Genomic DNA, 19715 nt, shown 5'->3' on the forward strand with positions numbered 1-19715 from the left:
CAGTGAGTGTGTAAGTGAAGTCCTCTGGAAACACAACTGCTTTCTCAATGACCAGCATTTTCCGGGCACCTTCTAGGTAGCAGATACTGTTCTAGATACTTAAGGACCAAAAATCAATACTATGATCCTTGTTCTCAAAAAGTCCATAATCTAATAGGAAAAGGCATCCATGCATTCAGATAGCTAGAATGTGTTGTAAGAGCTAACCTAGAAGTCTGTTCACACTAGGAGCAGTGGGGAAAGTGGGCCAGAGTCACCTGACCATGGGAAAGGTTTCAGGAGATGAACCTGAACTGAGTCTTGATGCAGGTGATCCTCAGAAGAGAGATGAAAGGACGTCAGGGAAAGAGCTTTTAAGATGGGGACAGGGGCCTGAGAGACCATGTGGTGTCATTTGGAGGGCTTGGTGCCAGGGAAGGGTCATGGCCATTGGAATGGATGGGAGGTAAAGATGGAAAGACATGAGGATCAGCTTGAGGGTGCCCTGTGTATGCCACCCATGCCAGAGAGCTCTTTATTTTCTCCTCCAGCAGTGGGAAATTGGGGACGGTATTTAAGCCCATCCTCAGTTACATTCAAAGGCAGGATAATCTTACAGTCTGTCGGAGCCTCCTCTCTGTGTTCAAATTCTTGCAAAAAGAAAGAAACTACCATCTTGTGTTTTAGAAAACCAAAGGCTGCAGAGAGAAGCCAAGAGGCGGCAGATTAACAACGCCCCAAGCATTTCACAGTGCATGAGACTCATAAACATTAATGTGTTACTTCAGCTTGTCCTTGGCATCACTAGACCTCAGGAAAACTACCCAGCAGACTCATTGTCCTTTGTCCCTGCCTCTTCCTCCTTATTTCACACCCTGGTTTATTTGCTTTGCTGCTGTTTTCCAGCTGATTACAGGAAATTTGCCCTGTTTCATGTCTAGAAAGTCAAAAGGAAATCACCCAGTTTACATGAACTCTGAGTGCCATTCTCAGTGCAAAGCTCTCCTCCTCCCTCTGCCTCTTATTGTACTGGCGTGCTCATTTGTGAGGTGCCATTCTCTGGGTATATGAGGATATGCAAAAGTTTGTATCTGCCCATCCTCCTTCAAGCCTACTCCCCGGGTAAGTCCAGTCTGCCTGCTTGGAGTCCTGTGGGCTGGATAACCCAGGGCGAGAGACACAGTGGAAGACGTAGCTTGGTTAGCCACGTGTCCCCATCAGACCTCTTGCTCTTTTTCTGTCCCCAGAGGAAAGGTGGAGCTTTCCTGCCCACAGAACTTAGTTTCATTTTCCCGTTCTTTCTAATGCTCTGTTCCTGCCCTACCCTCCTGGGTAGCACGGGCCTTAGTGCTTCCTCTGGACAGCACTCTGCAGAATGCTTTGGTTCGCCCAACTAAGGGCTTTGATACTACTGGGAAGACCGCAGGTTGAAACGCTAGAGAGCACACTTCTCCTCTGATGGTGCAATTGCTTAGTTATTTTGCAACCCCTGCCTCAGCCTCTGGCAGGACCCTGTCTGCCACAGCAGGGAGCCACAGCATCTCTGGCACCCACGCTCCCCTGACCACACCCTGGGAGCCCCTGACTCTTCCCACCACTTTCCGTTACAGAGGAAGCGCCGCAATTTGGAGTATGAGACTGGCCCCTACAGTGGCTCTTCAGAGGGACCAGGTGACATAACCTGAAAGCCTGAAAGTGAGAGGCAGTTTATGCCCGTAAGGTGAAATTTGACCAAATAGAGAGAAAAAAAAAAAAAAAGCCCTGACGGGGCTGCCAATAAATTCTACGCCCTCCCTTCCCCCTGCGGGTGATTCCTAGCTCAGTGGTTTGGTTTGTCCTGCCAGGGATGTCTCATACCACCAAGCAACCAGCTATTTTGTCATGAAGCTATGACCAACTCGTTAACGAGTATTCACTTTCCTTCCTCCCAGCCTGAATTTTCCTTTTCTCTTATTTTTGCAACGCTGCCATGGCACCTCCCAGAAAAGCATTAGCAGGTAAGCTTTGCCTGAGACTCTTTTTGGAGAATCCACTAACCCTGGCCCAGTGAACTCAGAATAACACTCTGAACACATTAATTTGGCTGGTTTGTCCCTGGGTTGGCCTAAGCAGGTTTATAATCCCTTTTCCCTGATACCCACTAAGGCCCCAAAAAGAGGCCATTCCTTGTTTCTCCCTTGGAAGAGAATAGAGTCAGATTGGCAGACCCCTGGAAAACACTTAGGCAGACAGAGAACCATCACGTCACTATTAGCATGATGTGGGGAGAAATGAAAACAATCGAAGTTTCCAAAAACGAGAATGATACATTTTTATAATAAAACGCTAGGTAGACATGTAAAATAATGTTACAAATATATTTATTGACATATAATTCATTATGTGTTAATTGAAAAAAATAACTTCAAAAAATTATGCACAGTGTGATCTCGTTTATGCAAGAAAGAAAAAATATATATATATGTTTAAAAATTGGGGCCGGGCACTGTGGCTCACACCTGTAATCACAGCACTTTGGGAGGCCGAGGCGGGTGGATCACCTGAGGTCAAGAAATCAAGACCATCCTGGCCAACACGGTGAAACCCCATCTCTACTAAAAATACAAAAAGTAGCTGGGCGAGGTGGTGCACGCCTGTTATCCCAGCTACTCAGGAGGCTGAGGCAGGAGAATCACTTGAACCCACAAGACGGAGATTGCAGTGAGCCGAGATCGCACCACTGCACTCCAGCCTGGGTGACAGAGGGAGACTCCATCTCAAAAAAATAAAAATAAAAATAAAATAAAGGGAAAAATATAAACATCCAAATGCAAACAGAGATTGTCATTCAGTGCCAGGATTATAAGTGGGCTCTCTCTAATATTTTAGAATTTTTCCTCTAAGAATTACATATTAATTGTGTTTTTTTTTTTTTTTATTTAAAAGAGAAAAAAGTTTCTGGGCTTGGCACATTCTGGCAAATGCACATTCTGCCAGCAATATGCTGTAACATTAGAAGAAAAATTAGATGAAGACCCAGAAAGACTCTGGAGGACTAAAGATAAGAGATATGCTTTCACATAGGCTTTTACTTATGGTGAGAATAATTAGACTGATATTATTTAGAATTGCTCCAATAATATATACTTGTTCAAGCATAAAGGTAATACATGTGTGTATATATGTATATAAACAAGAGCAATATTATAGTATTGTTGTGGTCACTGTCCTTTGTGACACAGCTCATAAAATATACCTGTGTATTTCATTATTTTATTATTCTTAATAATTGAATTGTCCTTAATATAAATATGTTGCTCCTTGAATTTTTTTTGTTATGTTTTTAGTTCTTGAGAAATTTTAAAGATAAACCATTGCCTCTGCACAAGGTGGGGCAAATGGTGAGCAGTCTATTTATTCAGCATACACCAAGTTCTGTCTATTTTTCAGAACTTAGCTGGGGACTAGAGAATCAGAATGTAAAGGCACATACAATTCCCTCAGTGAGCTGGTAAGGGACAAGGACCCGTGAACAAACATCCAAGATGGACTACAATGAGTACTCTATGCCCAGGCCTCTAATGGGCCCAAGAAGGGCATGCAATCCAGGTAGGGAAACATGTAGTCAGGAAAGGTTTCCCCAGAGTAGGTGCTATCTGAGCTGTATGTTGAAGGACAAGTGGTATAGGAAAACAGCCTATTGCACGGCAAGAGTGATGCCATCCTGAAGTGAAATTGCTGTGATGGCTAATGTTTGACTCCTACATAGCAAGGTTTTATGCAGTAAGGTCTTTAAACAATGTTATAGCATAGATAGCCTGAAAAAGATGCTTCCCTAACCTTCCCAATAGTCAGAAGTTTCACAAGAAAATCTGAAACATGACCAACTGCACATGTTTTACTCTAAAATCTTGCTACAAGTGTAGGAATCCAATGTCTCAAGGCCACCAGAGACCTTGCTTCTATACCTAAGTCCCTAATAAATGTTGATTCTTTTCTTTTCTTTTTTTTTTTCCTGAGAAACTGAATTTGTCAGCCTCTTTCTTTGGCCTCTCAACTCCCTTGGCCTTTAGAGTTAGGTTTGCATAGACCTGTTCACCACATGGAATAAGCAAGAATTAGCCAAAGAAAGGGAGAAGGGCATTCTAAGGAGAGGCTCGGACATGTGGAAGGGAGCACCTCCAAGGATGGGAACAGTTAAAAATGTTGATCAGTGCTGTCCAGAACTATCTATGAAAGTCCTACATCTGTGATGTTCAAATGGTAGCTACTAGTCATGGCTGAGCAAGTGAGGAAGTGAAATTTTAATTATTTTATTTTTAAAATTTAAAAGGAAATAGCCACATGTAGCTAGTGGCTACTGTCTTGAGCAGTGTGGCTCTACCTAGTTTTTTTCAAAGTAGGCTTGGTTTTCATTTGAAAAGTGAAAAAGAGTCAGTACAAAATTTCGAAACGAGTAATTACATGAGTAGATTAGGAAGAAAGATTACTTGCAAATTTGAAAGCAGAGTAATTTGGACAGTTTTTAAGATGCATTCACTTTCCATGACCTTCTTAGAGAAGATTTTTTTTTTTAAATGAAGCGTATATAAAACAAACTTTGCCATAAAATTCATTTTTGGAGCAAAAATGGACAAATAGGACCTAATTAAACTAAAGAGCTTCTGCACAGCAAGGTAAACTATCAAGGAAGTAAAAAGACAACCTAAAGAATGGGAGAAAACATTCACAAACTATGCATCCAACAAAGGTCTAATATCCAAAATTAAGAAGGGACTAAAACAAATCAACAAGCAAAACACAAATAACCCCATTAAAAAGTGGGCAAAGGGTATGAACAGATACTTCTCAAAAGAAGACATAAAAGTAGCCAACAAACATGAACAAATGTCCATCATAACTAATCATCAGAGAAATGCAAATCAAAACCACCGTGAGATACCATCTCACACCAGTAGAATGGCTTTTGTTAAAAGTCAAAAGATAGATGTTGGCAAGGCTGTGGAGAAAAGGGAACACTTACAAACTGTTGGTGGGAATGTAAATTAGTTCAGCCACTGTGGAGAGCAGTTTGGAGATTTCCCAGAAAACTGAGAGTTGAATTACCATTTGACCCAGCAATCCCTCTTCTGGGTAAAGGAAGATAAATCATTCTACCAAAAAGACACATGCACACATATGTTTATCACAGTGCTTTTCACAACAGCAAAGATGTGGAATCAAACCAGATGCCCATCAATTCTGGACTGGATAAAGAAAATAGAGTATGTATACACCATAAATAAATGAAATCATGTTCTTTGCAGCAACATGGATGGAACTGGAAACCACTATCCTAAGCAAACTAACACAGAATCAGAAAACCAAATACTGCATGTTCTCACTTACAGGTGGTAGCTAAACATTGGATACACATGGTCTTAAAAATGGCAACAATAAACACTGAGAAATGCAAGAAGTGGGTGGGGGTAAGTGTTGAAAAAAACTATTGGGTGCCATGCTCAATCTCTGAGTGATGTATTTGTATTCCAAACTTCAGCATCACGCAATATAGCTTTGTAACAAACCTGCACATGTACCCCGATTCTAAAATAAAGGTTGAAAAAAATTATTTTTAGAAATGATCTGACAGTGGAAACTACCAAACAATTAGCTCACCTGCAAACTGAAAGGTAACAGATAACTATCCCAGCAGGAAACTGAGAAGACAGCATTAGGGAACCATTCCCTAGGGCCTGCATACAAATGACCAATTACACATATGAAACAGGATTCAACCTCACTAGGATTCTAGGAAATTTCAGTAAAAATGAGATTCTCGTTTTCAACTGTCAAATTGGTAAACTTTTACTTTGAAGACTGAAGGTTGTTGAGAATGTAGATAAAGAGTTACTCCCTTTAAAACTCTTTAGGAGAATAAATTGGTGCATCCTTTCTGGAGGCCAGTTTGGCAAGATTATAGCGAAAGACTTGAAAATGTTTAAGCTTTGTCAGCCAGCTATTCCATTTCTGGGAACTTGCCATTAGGAAGTAATTAGAGATTCTTGAGAAGATTTACACATAAGACTGTTCTGTGTCTGTGTTACATACAACAGTGACAAAAATGACAACAAATTATTTGTGGTTCCCAACAGGGGATTTCTTAAATAAATTATGATACATCTACACAACTGAACGATGCATAGCCATTAAATATCATGTTGTATATGAATACTTAACTGCATGGGGAAATGTGTGTGATATATTGTTTAGTAGAAAAATATCAAAACCCTATTAGAATGTAAGATTTTAGTTGTGTATATTTTTAATCGTATGAATAGAAAAAATACTTGAGGGATATTCACCAAAATGTTAATGCCGTTAGTGATGTGATTATAGGTGGTTTTTATTTTCTTCTTTGTGTTTCTCTGTATTTTTTAATTTTCTACAATGAAAATCTACGACATTTAAAATAGAAAAGCATTTTTTTAAATTAAGGTTGTCGATTATGTCTGTAGTGTTAAATTGTAACAGAAGTAATGGAAAGTATGCAACCGCCACCTACAGAAGTGCCATACTAGATAAAATGATTAAAGTAGCAGCAGGCATCGGCTAGTCTAGACTTGTAGGCAGTAAAGCTTTTAAAGAGGCTAAGTGCCTTTGGAGTCCTTTCCAGAAATTCCTCCCTGCTTTTGGTAGCAGCAGAAGTGCTTCAATTAATCAAGATAAAATGTTTTCAGCAAGAGATAATTATGTATATGAAGTTCATCTTGCAGCCAAAGATGCGGACAGTTTGTAAAAATAGAGGGAATTTTCCCCTTGTTAGGTTCTTGCTAATGTTTTCACCCAGAAAAGTTTCCCAGTACCTGGAAAAGGAGAGAGGAGAGTAGCAAGGAAAGATTTAACCAGACTCAACAACCAGAAACCTCAGCTAATCTGAAATTCTTCCGCCTTTGACTTTCAGAAGAAAATGGAAGATCTCAAGAAAGCAACTCTGAATTGAGATTTGCCCATAACCAATTTTCAGGCTATTTCTCAGGACTTTACCAACTCAGACTAGTCTCCAGATTTTCTATGTCAATATACTCATCCTATCCAATGAAAATAATTTCTAACGGTAAATGTGAGATTCCAGGAGAATTTTCAGAATCAATGAAAATAAATTAAATCATGTTTAATAGACTAAAACACTCTATTTACTATGCAGAAGGAAGAGAGGGAGGGAGAGAGAAAGGATAGGGAGGAAGGAGGGGAAGGGAGGAGGAGGGAAGAAAGAAAGAAAAAAGAAAAGAGAGTGACTATGTAGACTGGGTCCCACCAAAAAACTCACAAGACTGTGTCAGACATCTGGCTTCCAAGGGTGAGGTACACCCTATGCAGTCTGGCCAGATGCCTAGCATCACACTTTGGTATTTTCCTTGGAAAATGAGAGTCCTGCTATCTCACACCCTCCCTCCTCCTCCAGAGAGAAGGAAAGGGCCTTTTCCTTCACAAACTGGTTTGGAGGCTCATGGACATTGAATGGCATTCCCATTCCTCATGCCCATCAGTCATTGCACCTACCTTAGTTTCACTGCCAGTGTTGCTTCTGAATCTCCCTGATGCTCTTCCAGGAGTAGCTGATGAACTGTTTAGACAATTCTGCTTGGACATTTCCCTTCCTGTTGTCTTTTATTACAGAAGTTATTTGTGCTTTGACATTTGGAAACTTAATGACTTTCCCTTCTTCTCCCGATTCTAACAGATATTTAAAGGGGAAAAAAAAGTAGTCTTCTATTTCTAAAGTGACTTGGATGGGTAATGGGGTTTGCGATTAGAAGCAGAGACAGAGGACGGTTGATGGACAAACGATGGCAACTATGGGTCTCAGAAGATGATGATTCTGTTGGAATTACTATTTATGTGACCCAGGCTGTGTGAACAGGATTGGATTATATGTGGGTCTCAGTGGATAGGGAAAAACAAGGACAGCAGAGAAGAACTTTGAAGAAACATATTTGCTTATATTATTTCAAAGTAGATTGTAAATAGTTGAGATTGGTAGATGCCGTAGGCAGAGGCAGGATAAAATGAATGAACGATTTCACATGTATGAGAGGTCACACTGCAAGTCTAACCCTGCCTCAGTTGGCAGCAGGGTTCATCCAGAGGCAATTAGATTTCTGGCTCCTGTGAACACTTGGAACCCAGTTTCCTGCCCCTTCCCCCACTTGATGTGTGTGTGCATGCACACACAAACACACATAGACACAAACACCCAGCATGTGGCACATACAAGTCAACAGCAACAGCTCCTGCTCCAGGACTGACATTCACCTGCTGTGTCTAGGTCTCCAGTGCTACGGTCTCTGACTCCTGGCTCCTGAACCATGTGTACCCAGAGCCTTGGTGCCTGCCTGAAGGAGTCTCAGCTGATCTGAGATTCTGTCCTGTACATCCCAGGATTTCGATCCCAGCTGGGTTTGTTCTTTGAAGCTTGACTTCTGTTTACAAAAGACTTGAACATATTTAAGCTCTGTCAGCCAGCTATTCCATTTCTGGGAATTTGCCATTAGGAAATAATTAGGGATTCTTGCAAAGATTTACGCATAAAGCTGTTCATGTCTGTGTTACATACAACAGTGAGAAAAATGACAACAAATTAAGTGTAGTTCCCAACAGGGGATTTCTTAAATAAATTATGATCCATCTACACAACTGAACACTATGTAGCCATTAAATATCATGTTGTATATGAATACTTAACTGCATGGGGTTAAATGTGTGTGATATATTGTTTAGTAGAAAAATATCAAATCCCTATTAGAATATAAGATTTTAGTTGTGTATTTGTTTAAACGATATTAATAGAAAAAAAACTTGAGGGATATTCACCAAAATGTTAATGATGTTTATTACCTAGTGGTGTGATTATAGGTGATCTTTATTTTCTTCTTTATGTTTATTTTCTTCTCATGCTGTACTATACACTGCACCAGTTACTGTCTGTATGTTGGTATATGCAGCACCTATGGTAACTACAGCTCATATCTTAACCAGATGACAGAAACATACCTTAACAGACACATTACTTCAGTATTTCACTCATATGAAAACACATGTCTCCTGAAACCTAAGTAATCTCTCCACTTGACTATGGTGGTCTTCCCCAGACATTGAGACCTCACCCTTTACAAACTATAGCCCAAATGGACTAAGAAGGTTCTGCCTTTCCTACATTTCTAACCCAGGCTCTATTTCCATTCATTCTGAATTTAGCTTCTTTCTGGTGTGATTTACCTCACCTTTGCCAAGAAGCAGTATGTATAACTTTGTACTGTAAAAAACACTCAGAGAAAACTATTAGTAATCAAAATCCTGTTGGACATAAATCATAACTAGTGAGGCAGAGTAACCAGGTGGAATATCACAAACCTTGGAATGAATGAGAACTGCTTTCCAACCCAGGCTTGTGAACTGTGAGATTGTGAACATGCTTCCTAATCTCTGTGAGCCTCTGTTTCCTCATTTATGAAATAGAAATAATAATACATGCCTCACAGGGTTGTTAAAACGGTCAAGTGACATAATGCATGTCAGGCTGTTAGCAGTAGTAAGTGACAAGGCTTCTAACAATTTAATTCTGTTTCCCTCTCCCCTTTTCCTAACTTATCTGTGGCTATAAATAGACACTTTTAGAGATTTAAATGTACAGTGTATATGTTCCATGAGACCCAGAACTTATCTGTATCCCCAAGGAATATTACTTAGCACATAGTTAGGGTTCAATAAGTATTTGTTTAATGAATGAATGAACCATTGGTCTCTGCCTTTATCTAGGGAAATGACCAGTATCTGCTCTTTGATGGATTACTTAGTCTAAGAGGGCAATTCATCTTAAGTAAGTTCTCCTCAGCTAGCCTGCTGCCTGACAGACCATGCTGCCTCTGCACATCACCCTCTTAGTATAGTCTTGTGTTGCTGAATGACAGGGATACCTTCCGAAAAATACATCGTTAGGTGATTTCATCAGTGTGGGAACATCATAGAGTGCACTTATGCAGACCTAGGTGTTACGGTCTGCTATACACCTAGACTATATGGAATAGCCTATTGCTCCAAGGTACAAACCTACACAGCATGTCACTCTACTGAATACTGTAGGCAACTGTAACACAATGATAAGTATTTGCATATCTAAAAACAGAAAAAAAGGGACAGTAAAATGTTATAAAAGATTTAAAAACATACATTTATATAAGGCACTTACCATGAATGAACCTTGCAGGACTGGAAGCTGCTCTGTGAGAGTCCGTGAGTGAGTGGTGAGTGAATATGAAGGCGTAGGACATTACTGTACGCTACCATAGACTTTATAAACACTGCACACTTAGGCTACACCCAATTTATAAACAAATTTTTTAATTCTTTCAATAACAAATTAGCCTTAGTTTACCGGAGCTTCTTAACTTTAAAATTTTTTTTAATTTTTTAAACATTTTGTCTCTTTTATAACACTTGGTTTAAAGTACAAATATATTGTACAACTGTACAAAAATATTATTTATATCTTTGTTCTTTAAGCTTTTTTTTTTTTCTTTTTAAACTAAAACACAAACACACACATTAGCCTAGGCCTACCCACTCTCAGGATCATCAATATCACTGTCTCCCACCTCCATATCTTGTCCATTGGAAGGTCCTCAGGGGCAGTAACACACATGGAACTGCCGTCTCCTATGAGAACAATGCCTTCTTCTAGAATACCTCCCGAAGGACCTTCCCGAGGCTGCTTTACAGTTAACTTTTTTTAATAAGAAGAAGGAGTATACTCTAAAATAACAACATATGGTATAGTAAACACATAAACCAGTAGCACAGTCATTTATTATCAAGTATTATTTACTGTACATAATTATACGTGCTATGCTTTTATATGACTAGCAATAGGTTTGTTTACACCAGCATCACCACAAACACGTGAGTAAATGTATTGCACTACAATGTTACAACAGCTACAGCATCACTAGGCAGTAGTGACCGCATGGCTCCACGGTACTTTCAGGGCTGTGAGCTGAGCCGCCACGGGGCTGAGGGCAGTAGAAATTTTTCAGCTCCATTATAATCTTACGGGACCACTGTCGTATACGTGATCTGCCGCTGACTGAAACATTGTTATGTGGTGTGTGACTGTACAAGAAGACGGGCCAGTTCTGCACAGTTCTCTTAGTCAATTCCCTGGTAGAGTGTCTCAGAGAGGTAAAGTGAGGTTAGGGAGTGGGTGGGGCCCTCTCTGCTCTGGCTCCAGCCCCAGATTTCTTTCTGAAGGCCAGAAGAGTCCTGACTGTCCCAGTGACCTCAGGACCAATTCATCCATTAGGAGCAATAGGCACAGAGGGCTTTTAGAGGCCCACAAAAATGTTTTAATTTTAATTTCTTTTCAAATCAGAAGAAAAATAAATTGCTTATATAATAATAAATCTGGCCTTATATTAATTTTTATACCAACACAGTCGTAAAATCTTTAAAAATTTTAATGGAGGAAAAGCCTCAAGAAGGCAAAAGCCATCGGGGCTCATGAAAGCCGTAGTGCAGCCCTGGGTGACCTGAGCAATACAGCAAAACCAGCCAAGCACTGAATTGCCCTGGGAGGGGCTGCTCCCAGGCTCTGCCCGGTCAGGGCAACCCTCAGTTTAGAGGCAGAAGGCCTTCCAAACCACCTCAACCTCTTAAATAAGGTGTATTGGGCACCGTGTACCTCCTCCCCTCACTTATTGATACAAAATAAGGGAAACAGCATGATCTCACTCTTTCTTCTCCCAAATAACACAAACCCAGGTGTGACCTCATCCCCTGACTCTCAAGTAAGGAAAGCTCATCAATGATCTCACCTCCTTTTTCCTCAAAAAGCAAGCTCACCCATGGCCTCCCCTTAGTCCAGGCAAGATCAAGCCTGATGTCACCCCCACCCCACCCCCCGTCGCCTCCCAATCCCTCCACCCCTATCTGGCTTGGTTCCTCCTCCCCCTCCCCACAGCCTAAGTCTCCCCGTCCCGCCCTCTGGCAGATGACACATTTCTACCCCACTGCTTCTCAGAAGCGGCTCTGTCTGAAGGTGTGGGTGTCTGGCTGGACGCTGCTTCCTCTCAGCCCCAGGGCCAGGCAGCCGTCTAGAGACAGCATGGACCCAGCACCTAGGCAGTAACTCAGCCGTGACAGCAGATGAAAATTTATTCAAGGCTCAACACTAAAAGGGGAGTTTTTAGGCAAGTCTGAAGGACAGGCTGAGCCAACTCAGGATGAGAAACTAAAAAGCAAACGGGGAAATCCAGGGCTGAGAAATTCCTAGAAAATAATTTATAACCTTGGCTGGGAGAAGGTTCTCTAAGTTGACAGGATGAAGCAGGGACAGCCCTCAGCCCCACAGCTTGCAGCCCCAAAAGTACTGTGGAGCCACACCATCTGTTTGCCCCTGTGCCCCACTCACCGTTGTACATCCTTTGCAGGTACTGTGCATCTGCAAGGAGAGAATAGCAGGCCCGTGACAGCCTGGGCAGCCCAGGTGGGCAATGGGGGACTCAGGACCCAAAGAGCAATACCAGTGGAACCTGTAGCCCAGATTTGATCTGTGAGAAAGGGTCAAGACAGGGAAGAAGTTAACCTTGTAAATAAGTCTGTTCTGGCAATATGTCATTAGTTGGGGAGATTGTATGGTGTGAGGGTAGGGGGTTTGTGGGAACACTCTGTACTTCCTGTTCAATGTTGCTGTGCACCTAAAACTGCTAAAACAAAAACAAAGTCTAATTAAAAATTGGCTGAGAAAACAACAAAAAGCTGTTCTGTGGTCACAGAGCCCTGCCTAGCATCAGAAGTGGTTTGTTCTAGGTCAAGAGGAAGACTAGATAAGCAGGACCCACCAACCAAGGCGTTGTGATTGTAGGAGTCCCAAGAGATGAAAGCTCTCCTCTTCTCTCAGATCTTCAGCACAACTTTTGGTGTTAAAATTCCTTAACCGTGTACAAATTGCTTTGCATTCTACTGCTAAGGAACAAGTGCCATGCAAATACTTAGGGAAGAGATAGACTCTAACATATGAATAGCTGACAACAGATCTTTTCCTAAGAAAAAGTTTCATATTCTAAGCTTCAGTTTCCTAATCTGTGAAATGATAACAATATAATCTGTCTGATGTGATGTCTTCTGGATCAGTTTGTGTTTGTTTTTTTAAATACAGATGGGCTCTCACCATGTCTCAAACTCCTGATCCCAAGCGATCCTCTAGCCTACACCTCTCTAAGTGCTGGGATTATAGGTGTGAGCTGCCGCACCTGGCCCCAGATCAGTTTGAAGTGAGATCTTTACCAGGTCACCACATTTAAAAGAGCTACCTTCCCCTCCTCAACTCTCACTAGCATTTCCTAGCACCCTTCTTTGTTTTATTTTTCTATATAACATTTATCATCATTTCCATATCATATATTTTACTTTTTAAATTCTCTTATCTCTCTCCCTTTGGAATGTAAATTCCATGAAGCCAGGGATTTTTGTCTGTTTTCTTCTATATCCTCAGCACCTGGAATATTTTCTGGCATATACTAGGTCATCAGTAAATACTTATTGAATGAATAATTCATATAACATCCTCAGCACAATACCAAGTATGTGATCCTGTTAACTATTATTTGTTTTATTTTCTTTTCAAAGCCCGGACAAAGGTGGCATTGTCCTGATGCTTTGGGAGGACCAGTGTGAAACTAGTTGTTTGGTTTTTCATCTCTGCTCCTACTTTCCTCACATGGAGGTCCTCTCAGGCTTGAGCCAGGTAGACCAGCAGCTGAGCTAACCTGAAGGCAGTCTCTGAAGTCCAGGCAAACTGTCCTGGCTTGGCTTTCTCAAATGAAAAACAAACAAACAACAACAACAACAAAGGCCCTTTTCTCCACTCACACACTTCTGATGCCAAATTTATGGGTCATATTGAGCAATTCTCCAATTCTCAGGGGACACCAACTGGGTGTTGGATGTCCACTTTACTTCAATTATGACACTGGTTAGCTTGTGCTGACAGTTAACATGAGCCCCCACAGGTTAAGGACTCAGTCCCACAAGACTGCCCCCTCTTCATTTGTCAATTGCAAGCAGTGGGTCCCCAGGTGACCCATAACTTCCGGCTTGCTTACAGATCAGGGGCTCTCACAATCCCCTAAGCTTTCATCATTTTCTGCAGTGTCTCACAGAACTCAGAAACATTTTACCATTACTAGTTTATTATAAAGGAAAATATAAAGAATACAAATGAGCACACAGACAACGCAGTACCTGGAGGGAGGTCCAGAAGGGTACCAAGTGCAGGAGCTTCTGTCCCCACGGAGTTGGGGTGCACCACCCTCCCAGCACGTGAATGTGTCCACCAACTCAGGAGCTCTCTGAACCCCGTTGTTTAGGGTTTTTGTGGGGGTTTCATTGCGTAGATATGGTTGCTTCAATCACTGGCTGTTAGTGATTGACTCACTCTCCAGCCCCCCTCCCTCCCAGGAAGTTGAGGTGGGGAATGGGGAGGGGAGATATGGCTGAAATTTCCAACCCTCTCGTCAAGGCTTGGTTTTCTGGTGACCAGCCCTCATCCTGAAGCTGGCTAGGGACCCCAGGTACTAGTCATCTCATTAACATAAAAAAGACACTCATCACTCTGGAGATTTCAAGGGTCTTAAAAGCTCTTGTGTCAGGGAACTGAGAATAAGACCAAATACAACAAATGATGCTTCTCTTACTCCTAACATTCAGGAAATGATGAGGTTTTTAAGACCTATGTGTCAGGAACTGGTGTAGAAGATTAAATATGTATTTTGTATTATGTCAGACAGCTGTAGGCAGAGGATTCAAGGGGCACAGCTACACCTCTAATGCCTTTGTGCAAATTATAAAAAGGTGGCTCCTTCAGGCCCATGGACTGGGGAAAAAGCTTTTATTCCTCTGGGCTGAAACATCGCTGAGACTGGTGAGAGAAACAGGGTTATATTTCAACCCACTGTCTTCCCTCCCCATCAGCTGGACACTGTAGCGCAGTACAGAGACAGCACAGCTGTACCTGGTGGCTAACTATGGGAGAAAGTGGTACTGGCAGGCTAGGGATATGTGGAAGACAAAATGCTACTTACCTCTACTGTGCTCACCCCAAGGATAAGACTCTTTTTCTTTCCAACTGCAGTTTAATTGTTGTAGGGTTTCCTCAGGATGATGCTCACCTCCTGGTCCTTCTCCACCATGCCTTGACCTGTTCCAGGCCTGTGGCATCAATACTTAAACAGGGCTGACCTAGGAAGAATGGCTTTCTTGGGTGTAAATATTGAACAAGCAATGGACAGAGCCATTTGGGGAGGGGCAATGTGTTCTCATGGAAAGGCCACACATCCTGGAATCAACTGACCTGGTATGGTGGCTTGATGGGTGTCAACTTGATGAGGCTGAACTGCATTTCCTAGAATTTCCTTTGCTGCATGTTTTCCATTAGTGTGGACCACAGGAGATATTTTGTGAGAGTGGGAGGGAAGAAGTGAAACCACAGCCATTAAGTAGCTCACACATGTCTGTGTTGGCATGAATCTGCTGGCTCATTCACTACCTCCTCCAAACACATGGATGTTTTTGCCTTCCCAGAGCTCTCCACTGTGAGAACACTTGCTTCTGCGGACTGGCCCCACCTCCTAATACTACCACCTTGGGATTAGGATTTCAATACATGAATTTGGGGGAGACATAAACATTCAGTCCATCGCAAATCTCTTGCATTCTTAGCAGACAGCTAAACAAACCAACCCCATTCCTGTCAATTGATCTTCTCCCAGTTAAAACACCAGCATTGTCTCAGGATATTTGAGAGCTAGTGTTTGTACTCAAAGAAAGAGTATGGGTAGAACCTGTAAGCACCATATTAGGCTAGTCGGGGAGGTATTTTGGGGTGGTTCTCCCCAAATCCTACCATGAGCAGCATCATATACTTTATTTGGATTCATAATAAAGGTGATTATTTGTGACCTTATTTGTAGGAAATATAAATGCCTCAAAGAAGGCTTCCACTGTTTAAAATTATTTTCCAATTTTATGAGTTTGCTGGAATATGAGGTTATTCAGAGAAGGAGCCCTCTTGCAAGTCCCTGGCATCTTACCCTCAGTTCAATCTGCATTTTCTACTCTCAACATCCACGCATAAACAGCCAGCATCCAGCCACTCTCTGCATTTTATCCTGCTGTGTTATCACCCTGTCCTCCCTCCGTCTTGTCAAAAATGAGAAAAGGCATATTAGCCACCCTAGGACGGCTTGACACGGAAAAAGTGTCCTTTCAAAATCCCAGAATGTCATGATGAACTAGTTGAGAAAACACTATGATGGACTGTACTGGCTTCTCCAAAGTCAGCCCCTGTGGAAAAATATTGAACATTTGACTCATTCACTGACATTTGGGACAGTTAAATGGGAGAGGAAAAAAAGAAAGAGAAAGAAATGAATGAATAAATTGCTTCTTTTTTCTCCATAGGTATCTGATTCAGGCGCCAAAGCTTATGAATCTTGGAATATAGTCAGCTACAATCATGGGTGATTATCCAAATGAAGAGTCCAAACACTGGCAAAATAAAAAGCACATTTGGTCCATCACATTCCTAACAGAAATGGATGCACTGTAACAACCCGCAAGTTTCCTGGTACTGCTGCTGTCATTGCAAAACCATGGCTCCTTCAAAGTATCCATCTCTTGCCTCTGCCAGAAAAAGCCAGCCGTTAACAGAAACTAAATCCAAGGTCACTTACTTTCACATAAAAAGAATATTTTGGCAGCTGCCAAAATTCATTTTTCTAATGTGCACTTACCCAATAACTTCAGCTTGGCATCCTGGGCAGAATCCAACTTGGGTAATTCCATTTTCACAACCGAATTCCCCCAAGGAGTTTGAACTGAACATCACATTATTCTTCACTTCTCCGGCTATCCTCTCAGTAATCAAACAAATGCTTTTCATCCCTGAAGCGTCATGGAAATACAGGGGTGGGCGTTCAAAAAAGGGTTTCTTCTTAAGAATATAGTGATGATAGGTTCCATTATATGAACTCAGTAAAGTCCTTTGGAAGTCAAGACTGGTTTCGTTTTTTTAATTATTATTTATTTATTTATTTACTGAGATAGAGTCTCGCTCTGTCACCCAGGCTAGAGTTCAGTGGCGCAATCTTGGCTTACTGCAACCTCTGCCTCCTGGGTTAAAGTGATTCTCCTGCCTCAGCCTCCTGAGTAGCTGAGATTACAGATGCTTGCCACCACACCTGGCTAATTTTTTGTATTTTAGTAGAGATGGGGTTTCACCATGATGACCAGGCTGGTCTCAAACTCCTGGCCTCAAGTGAGCCACCCGCCTCAGCCTCCCAAAATGCTGGGATTACAGACATGAGTCACTGCACCCACCTGGTTTCATTTATTTAACCAACAGGTATTGAGATTTGTACCACGTGCTGGTCTCAATATTGCAGGTGCAGCAGGACATAAGGCTTCTGCCCTCAAGAAGTAAATATTAGAATAAGTATGTGAAATAGGGCTGGAGAGAGACACAGGAATCAGACCATTAAGGCCATGATATGAGTTTGGATATTATTATAAGTAGAGTTGGAGAGTATTAACGGAGTGATGATCAGATTCAGGGTTTTTAATAAGATCACTGTGACGAGGAAGAGCCATTGTACAGGATACCTGTGGAACCAGGGTCTTAATCTTCTGTTGTTTTCCATTGAAATCTAATCATTCTGGGGGTCAACACAGCTATGGCCAGATTTTCCTCCATGCCATTCTTCAAACAGCCTTGGATTCTCGGTAACTCACAGCCAAATAGTCCAAAGCCATGGTTTGACCACATGGGTCATCAGCACTGCTCCACGACTGATGCTGCTTCCCCTTCTTCTCTAGCCAGCTGTACTTCATGAGCTCCCTTTGGTCATTCAGGACACCAGAAACAAGTAAACTAAGAAGGATTAGTTCATCTCCATGAGCTGCTCCAAGAACTTTAAAAGTAGGTCAGTGGCAAAGTCTAAGAGCAGAGAAGTATGTATACATATATGAGACTTACTAAATGATGGCATTCTGGGAAGAACATCACCACTGATAAAGAATCATTGAAACTTTCTATTTCTGTGAACAGAAGTAAATATAAATCTTAAAGTCATAGAATCTGAGTGTAATAGAGGACTTCAGTGTTTATCAAGTCCAACCTCCCACCCAAGGTAGGATTCTTCTATGTGGCCCTGACAGGAAGTCTCATGTCCTATACCCCTCCCATATCACATAAAAATATCAGAGGAGTCAATTTAAATGCACACTGTTCTGTTGGCTAGGAAAGGTCATTGACTGTGACATCTATTGCTCAAAATTGCAGTCTGAAGGGCCAAATAGCAGACAGAAAAAGTCATATCTTAAAGAGGGGTGAAGGTCACAACCTAGAAAGAGAACGCCCAATAAGCTTGTCAATCTCAGCAGCAAGTTGGAAGAAGGGCATCAAGTATACAGAGCCAGAACAAGAAGATACCCAAGATGCTGATGGGTGACAAATATGGACTAAGTAGATTGGAGGTGAGCACATTTGGAGGGATTTCTAAGGGTGTCTGCAGGTTCTCATGATAAATTTTTTATATGGTTCTCACACAGATTTATATAATTGTGCCAGGTACTTTTGGGGGGTCTAGAAGGGAATTTCTATCTTGCTTCTGCTAAATGATCCCTCTCTCACAATGGTAGCCCATTCCATCATTAGGAAATGCTGACAATCAGAATATTCTCCACACCCTGTTGCCTCTGGCCATAGATCTGTTCTTGCATGACACGCAGAGCAAATGTAAATTTCTTTTTCTCATGACGACCTTTCAAATAATTAAAGCAGATCCTATGTTCCTGTTCAGTATTTCCTGCTCTAGGCTACATCTCTCCTGATTCCTTCAACTGTTCTCAGATGATGTAATTTTATAGCTTCCAAACTTTCAAGTTGGAAAGGGCCTCAGAAATTCAAGTACAGATCTCCCTCTTTGCCCGGGAGGAAGATAACGTTTACAGAGATGAAATGCAGCTTTGGGTAGAGGGGGGAGTAGATTTTGCCCAATGTCATCTGGAAGTGGCAGTTTCAAAACTTAAACCTGAATCTCTTCATCTGAAGTCTAGTGTTTTCCCCGTATCTTTCAACAAACCTTAGGATCCTACTCACTTTCCTCTGGATTCATTCCAGCTTCTCAGTCTTCTTCTTCAAATGGAGCCCCTTTTGTTGAACCCACCAGCAGATGTGGTCCAGCCAACCAAGAGAACAAGGGGATTGTTACCGATTTTATTCTAAACTTCATAAATCCATTAATGCTGCTATGATTACTTTAGATTTCTTTGGCAGGCCCTGGTGATTCATACTGAACATGTGGTTAACTAAAACCATTTGTTTTGTGTGGTTTTCTTTTACTTGAAATGTGTCAAGCAAGACATTTTCCACCTTGTACTAAAATAGTTCATTTTTAATTTAACCAAAGTGGAGGACTTTATATTTAATCTTCCTAAATATCTCTTTGTTAATTTAGTATATCTTTCCACTTGGTTGAGATATTTTTGAATTTTAATTCTATCAAACATATTAACTAATCATCCATGTTTTATGATATACATAGATTCAATAAGCACACTGTGGCAAAGACAATTCTTGCCAAATATGCCATGTACTCCCTTACTTTACCCAGATGCTGTTGCAATTGGTTTGGAGCCATGTGACTTCCTCCAGCCAATGGACA

At 41.5% G+C, this 19715-nt stretch overlaps 1 long non-coding RNA gene across 4 annotated transcripts in view; it reads right to left on the bottom strand.

Moving 5' to 3' along the window:
• Window positions 1–14229, bottom strand: part of LOC110744192 — a 26748-nt gene extending 12519 nt beyond the window's left edge. For all 4 annotated transcript variants that reach the window (XR_004176112.1, XR_002524505.2, XR_004176111.1 and 1 more), the window contains exon 1: window positions 12404–14229. This is a non-coding gene — a long non-coding RNA (uncharacterized LOC110744192). The remainder of the gene's footprint in view (window positions 1–12403) is intronic.
• Between the last annotated feature and the right edge of the window lie 5486 nt (window positions 14230–19715).

Source organism: Papio anubis, chromosome 1 (assembly GCF_008728515.1).
Source record: "Papio anubis isolate 15944 chromosome 1, Panubis1.0, whole genome shotgun sequence".
Lineage (NCBI taxonomy): Eukaryota > Metazoa > Chordata > Mammalia > Primates > Cercopithecidae > Papio > Papio anubis.